The sequence below is a fragment of the Hyperoodon ampullatus genome (genome assembly GCF_949752795.1).
Source record: "Hyperoodon ampullatus genome assembly, chromosome: X".
NCBI lineage: Eukaryota > Metazoa > Chordata > Mammalia > Artiodactyla > Ziphiidae > Hyperoodon > Hyperoodon ampullatus.
The window spans coordinates 61,063,333-61,070,337 of record NC_136913.1 but is presented as its reverse complement, the minus strand read 5'-3'; positions in this window follow the sequence as shown (position 1 = coordinate 61,070,337).

Here is a 7,005-nt window from a genome sequence, read left to right as displayed (position 1 = left end):
AGGAACACAAACGTAACACTGAAGAAAATCATCAAACCACAAGAGAGACACTAAAAGAAGAAAGCATCCTCCTGACTTCAAACTGCAAGTTGCAGAACGATGGCCTCAAGATACACATTAGTAAATGTTTTTAAATCCCAAATGAATCCTACCTAATATTTGATAACCTTTGGGTGTATGTTTCAATGTCTGAAAGACAGTTTTCACTAGATGTTAAAGTTGTGGGATAGCTTCTAACAGGACCCAATAGGTTTATACAACAAATTTATGACCTTGGATCTCCCCAGATTGGTTAGGAAGGTGTACAATTGGTTTCCTTTAGGCTCAATGTCACCTACAGGTAGCCTTGAAAACAGCCGCTGTCATCCTGCTTTCAATGTGGGCATGTTGGGTTCAATCAGTTTTCCAATGGTATGATTATTTGGCTGCAATATTTATTCCTTCACTTGGAATAGAAGATATCATTACTCATATAGAGGCTTTAACAAAATTCACCCAGCAAGCCTTAAATGATAGTAACCAAGCCGTGTGTTTGCTCAGTTCAGAAATTTCCATGATGAGAAAAGCAGTCCTACAGAACTGCATGGCCCTCAATATTCTAACAGCTTCCCAAGGGGGAGCTTATGCTGTAATACATAGTGAATGCTCTGTTCTTATACCTGATGAGTCTTCTAATGCAACCCCCGCTTATGATGCGTATGAAAAATTGGATTTCCACTCTGAATGATCGTCTTCCCAGTTTAAGGGAAAGGCTAGGAAAATGGTATGGTTCCAGAGGATATTGGCTTAAATCTTTACTAATGATATTGTTGCTCCTATTTCCAACTTTGATTACAGTTTGTGTAACTTATAAAGTTTTAGTTTCTTGTTGTTTGCACTGTGTATCACCTGCTCCTACTAAGATAACGGTACCTAAACAACTGGAAACTATTGATCACATCTATAGTTCTCTATAAAATAATGGACATGCACAATGCACATGCAAGGTAAAATTGGTGCAAGTCCTATTGGACAACTTGGAATTGGCCGTTAGTCCTTGCCAGACATCTTACTAGTAGCACCCCCTAAAAGGAAAGAAAGAACCGGGCTATTAGGACCCAGCATCGAGGGACATGATGGACCCAAGGCACGTAAAGAACCACCCTAGCATTTAGGGACCAAATACTTGATCACCTAATGCTTTCTATTGAAAGATTAATGATCAAAAGTGGAATTAATGAAATAAAATTATTTTCAGGCAGGACAAGAAACATTTTAAACATAAAATTCTCTCTCTGCCCATTTGAGCCACTACCCCCTCCCCTTTAGTGTGATTTGTGCATCACATTATACATTAACTAGATCCCCTTAAAAGATACAGGAATGCCCACACACCAAAAAAAAAAGAAAAGAAAAAAAAAGAAAGAAAGAAAGAAAGAAAGAAAGAAAGAAAGAAAGAAAGAAAGAAAGAAAGAAAGAAAAGAAAGAAAGAAAGAAAGAAGAAAAAGAAATTTCCTCCTGGAATCAGCGAGGTAACTCCTTAAGAGATAACTTTCCTTTCTCAATCCTGTAATGCCTCATTAATACCCACTACTCGCCTTGTTGGACTATGTAAACTATTAATATGCTACTTTGTCTCAAAAACTTATATCACGGTTTTACCTCCAATGGGTGGAACAGTCCTCAGAGTTTTCTGAAGATTGTCTCCCAGGTTATAGTCCTCAGGTTGGCTCAAATAAAAATTTCCATTTTTCTTCGATTGACTATTGATTAATTTTTTTGGACAACACAATGAAACCAAACGATGGTTTTTTAAAAAGATAACAAATCACAAACCTTAGGCAGACTGACCAAGAAAAAAAAAAGATTCCTAAGGAATCCCTAAAATCAGGGCTGAAAAGGGAGACATCACCATTGAGCCTATTGAATTTAAAAAAACATAAGAAAATAGTATGAAAAATTTTATACCAACAAATTAGACACATATATGCAATGAAAACATTTGTAGAGAGACACAAACTTCAAAACAGACTCAATAATAGACAATCAATTAAATTAATAATTAAAAATATTCCCACAATGATGCTCCTGTCCAGATGGCATCACTGCTGAATGCTATCAAACATTTCAGATGGAAATAATAGCAACACTCCAGAAATTCTTCCAGAAAATAGAAGAGGAATGAACACTTTCAAAATAGCTCTAGTAGGCCAATATTACTGTAGTGTGAGCCTCTGACAGTTTTTTTTTTCTTAATTGTAATGCAAGTGCCTGACATTAAGCTTTTGATTGCTGAGGCACCACTTCAAAGACAGCTATATCAAAAAGAACAAACTGCCAACTACACGACTAGGTAAAGAGTCAGGCCACCACACCCCTGAAGTTTCCTTTGTTTTAGAGATCTCTGATTGACTTAGATAACTGACCCTTTGGCTGCTTGTTTTTCCCTTCTTGTGCTTTAATTCCCATTCTGTGTTAAATTCATCAATAAAGAGTGAATCTGAGAAACCCTAGGCCCCTCACTCTTGACCCCGATAAAAACATAACCCCAGGGCCCAGCTCTCTTTCTCCACCCACAACCTTTCTGTGTGGTCCAAGGCATGCCATGTACCCTCCATGACTTATGAGTAATAAACTTCGTCCTTTCACAGCCTCCTAAAGGTTATTGCTGAGGTGCATCTTGCAATTATAATAAGAACCACAAGGGCTAGTTCAACCACAACATTGGATCTGAAAGGGGAAATATCTGTGGGGGCTCGCCTTGGAGTACAGATAAGTGCCTCCAGGTATTTCTAGCTGACAGTATCACTATCGATTGGCTGAGACCAGCACAATTACCCTGATGCCCAAAACACACAAAGACATCCAAAATAAAGAAAATTGCATACCAATCTTTCTCATGAATATAGATGAAATAACCCTCAAGAAAATATTAACAAACTGAATTCAGAAACATATAAAAAGGATTATATACCATAACCAAGTGGGATTTATTCTAGAAATACAAGGTTGGTTTAACATCTAAAAATCAATTTATGTAATACACTAGTTTAAAAGAAGAAAGCACTGAAACATTATCATATTAACTGACACAGAAAGAGCATGTGACAAAATTCCACCACCTTTCATGATAAAAACAATTAAAAAAACCTAGGAATAGAAAGAAATTTCTTCAGCATCATAAAGGATATCTATGAAAAACCTACAGCTAACATCATATTTAGTAGTGAAAGACTGCATACCTTTTCCCTAAAGTCAGCAACAAAGACATGTTCACTACTTTTATTCATTATTGCACTGGAAGTTTGAGCCAGTTCAAACAGGGAAGAAGAAGAACTAAAAGTCATCCAGATAGGAAATAAAAAGGGAGTTTTTTTTATTCTCAGATGACATGATTTCATATGCAGACAATCCTAAGGAATCCACAAAAACGGATCTAACGGTAGAACTAATAAAGAAGTTCAACAGATCACAGAATACAAGAGTAATATATAAAACAAATTTTATTGCTATATACATGTAGCAAATAATCCAAAAATGAAATTAAGGAACACTTAATTCTAGCTACAATAGCATCAAAAAGAATAAAATGCTTAGGCATATATTTAACAAACCAAATGTAATACTTATGCACTGAGAAACACAAATTGATGTTTGTTGAGAGAAATTAAAGATGATCGAAATAAATGCAAAGGCATTGCATGCTCATGGTTGTAAGACTCAATATTTATATGGTAATTCTCCCCAAATTGACATATAGATTCAAGTCAATCTCTATCGAAATTTCAGCAGGCTTTCTTTGTAGAAACTCACAGGCTGATCCAGAAAATTCATATGGAAATGAAAAACAAAACAAAACAGAATATCCAAAACTACTTCAAAAAAGAACAAACTTGGAAGATTCCACTTTCTGATTTCAAAACTTACGATAAAAATAAAGGTAATCAAGTTAGTGTGATACTGACATAGAGACAGATCAATGGAACAGAATCGAGAGTTTAGAAATAATGAACTCTCCTTATATTTATGGTCAATGATTTTCAATTCAATGGGGAAAGGATAGTCTTTTCAACATATGGTGCTGGCACAACTGGATATCATGCAAAAATACAAACTTAGAACCTTACTTCACAGCACACACAAAACTTAATGCAAAATGGATCAGAGACTTAAAAGTAAAACCTACAACTATAAATCTGTTAAAAGAAACCCTAGGAGAAAAAATTTGTACGCATGAGCTAGGCGATGATTTCTTAGATACAACACCAAAAGCATGATCCATAAAAGAAAAACTTGATAAATTGGACTTCGTCAAAATTTAAAACATTTATGCTTCAGAAGGCACTATTCAGAAAATGAAAAGACAAGGTACAGACTGGGAGAAAATATTTGAAAGTCACAGATCTAACAAAGAACTTGTATGCAGAATAAAGAAGAAGAATAATAAATAAATAAGAAAATGACCCCATTAAAAAATTGGGTAAAAGATTTGTATAGACATTTAACCAAAGAAGGTATAGAAATGGTTAATAAGCATATGAAAGGATGTTCACAACCACTAGTCAGTAGGGAAATATAAATCAAAACCATAATGAGATACCATGTTGCAAAAACAATAGGATGGCTATAATCCAAAATACAGATAATAACAAATATTTGGACTTGGAGAAATTTGAATCCTCATGCACTTCTGGTGATAATGTAAAATAGTTGAATCTTTTTGGAAAATATTCTGGTGTTTTCTTAAAAAGTTAAACATAGAGTTACCATATGATCCAGAATGTCCATTCCTAGGGATCTACCGAAGAGAACTGAAAACACATGTTCACACAAAAACTCATGAACTCAAAATGTATATGAATATGCTTAACAGCATTGAGTTTGGGAATATTATCCATAACATTCCCAAACTAAACACAACCCAAATGCCCATAAACTGATGAATGTATAAATAGAATGTGGTATACCCATACCATGGAATATTATTTGGCAATAAAAATAACTGAAGTACTGATACATGCTACAACATGGGTGAACCTCGAAAACATTACATTAAGTGAAAGAAGCCAGACAACATGTACTATATATTGTGTGATTCCATTTATACAAAATTTCCTAAATAGGCAAATCATAGAGACAGAAAGTAGTTTATTACTTGCCTATAGGGCTGGGGGTGGGTTGGGGGGTTCGGGGAGTTGGGTAAGGGATACAGGGTGTCTTCTTGGGCTAACAAAAATATCCTAAAATTGATTGTGATAGATGCACAACTGTGAATATACGAAAAGCCATTGAATAAGGCACTTTATTTTTAATTCATTTTTATTGCAAAAACACATAATAGGAAACCTACCTTATTAACAATTTTTTAGTGTACAGTGTTGTTAACTATATGAACATTGTTGTAATAAGAACTCTGGAATTCTTCATCTTGCATGACTGCAAATCTATACTCGTGGAACAACAACTCCCCATTTCCCCCTCCCCCAAGCCCTTGGCAACCAGGATTCTACTTTCTGCTTCTAAGAGTTTGACTACTTTAGGTACCCCATATAAGTGGAAACATGCACTATTTGTCCTTTGTGAGTGGCTTACTTCACTTAGTATAATATCCTCAAAGTTCATCCATACTACAGCATATAGCAAGATTTCCTTCTTTTTAAAGGCTGAATAATATTCTCTTATATGTATACATTATATACACCACCTTTTATCTATTCACCTGTTGATAGATATTTAGGTTGTCTTCACCCCTTGGCTATTGTGAATGATGCTACAGTGAACATGGGAGTGCAATGATCTATGCAAGATCCTGATTTCAATTATTTTGTAATGTAAATGTAAATATACGGAAGTGAGAATGCTGGATCATATGGGAGTTCTATTTTTATTTTTTTAGGAACTTCCATACTGTTTTCCATGGCGGGTGCACAATTTTACACTCCCACCAGCAATGCACAAGGAATTCATTTTCTTCACTACCTTGCCAACACTTGCTATTTTGAGTTGTTGTTTTTTTTAATACTGGCCATGTTAACAGTTGTGAGGTGATAACTCATTGTGGTTTTGAATTGCATTTCCCTGTTGACTAGTGATGTTGAGCATTTTTCATATACCTGTAGGCCATTTATGTGTCTTCTTTGGAGAAATATCTAATCAATTCCTTTGTCCATTTTTAAATTGTGTTATTTGGGTTTTGTCTGTTTCTTTGTTTTTGAAAGCATAAGCCACAGACTGGGAAACAATATTTGCAAAGCACACATGATAAAAAACTTGTATCCGAAAGAGATAAACAACATTCGATATTCAGTAATGAGAAATCAAACAACACAATAAACAATGAGCAAAAAAAAAAAATCGAACTGACATTGTACTTACTGGATGGCCAGTAAGCTACTGAGAAGATGTTTCACCTCATTAGTCATTAGGGAAATAACTAAAGCCAGAATGAAATACGACAACATAGCTATAAACATGGCTGAAATAAAAACAAAATACAGACAATACCAAGTGCTAGACAGACTGAGGAACAGCTAGAACTCTCCTGCATTGTTGGTGAGAATGCAAAAAATGGTATAGACTCTCTGGAAACAGTTAAAAATACACTAACGATTCAATCCAGCAAGTTAACTCCTAGATATTTACCCAAGAGAAATGAAAACTCATATTCACAAAAAATCTGTATGCAAATGTTCATAGCACTTTTCTTAGATGCTTGGGTGACTGCACACTGGCACCGGACACAGACATATCTAGGACCACTGGACACAGTTTCTGAGCTGACATTGATCCCGGAAGCCCAAAGTGTCATGATGGGGCCCCATTACAGTGGGGCTTATGAGGTTCTGGCAGTAAAAGGAGTTGGGGATAGAGATCAGTTCACGGTGAGCTGACTGGGTCCCTGGACAAACATAGTGGTCATTTCTCCAGTCCCCAAGCTGATAATTCTAAGTGATACACTTGGCAGTTGGAGCAATGACCTACACATTGGGTCATTGGTCTGTGGAGTAAGAGCTATCACGGTGGGGA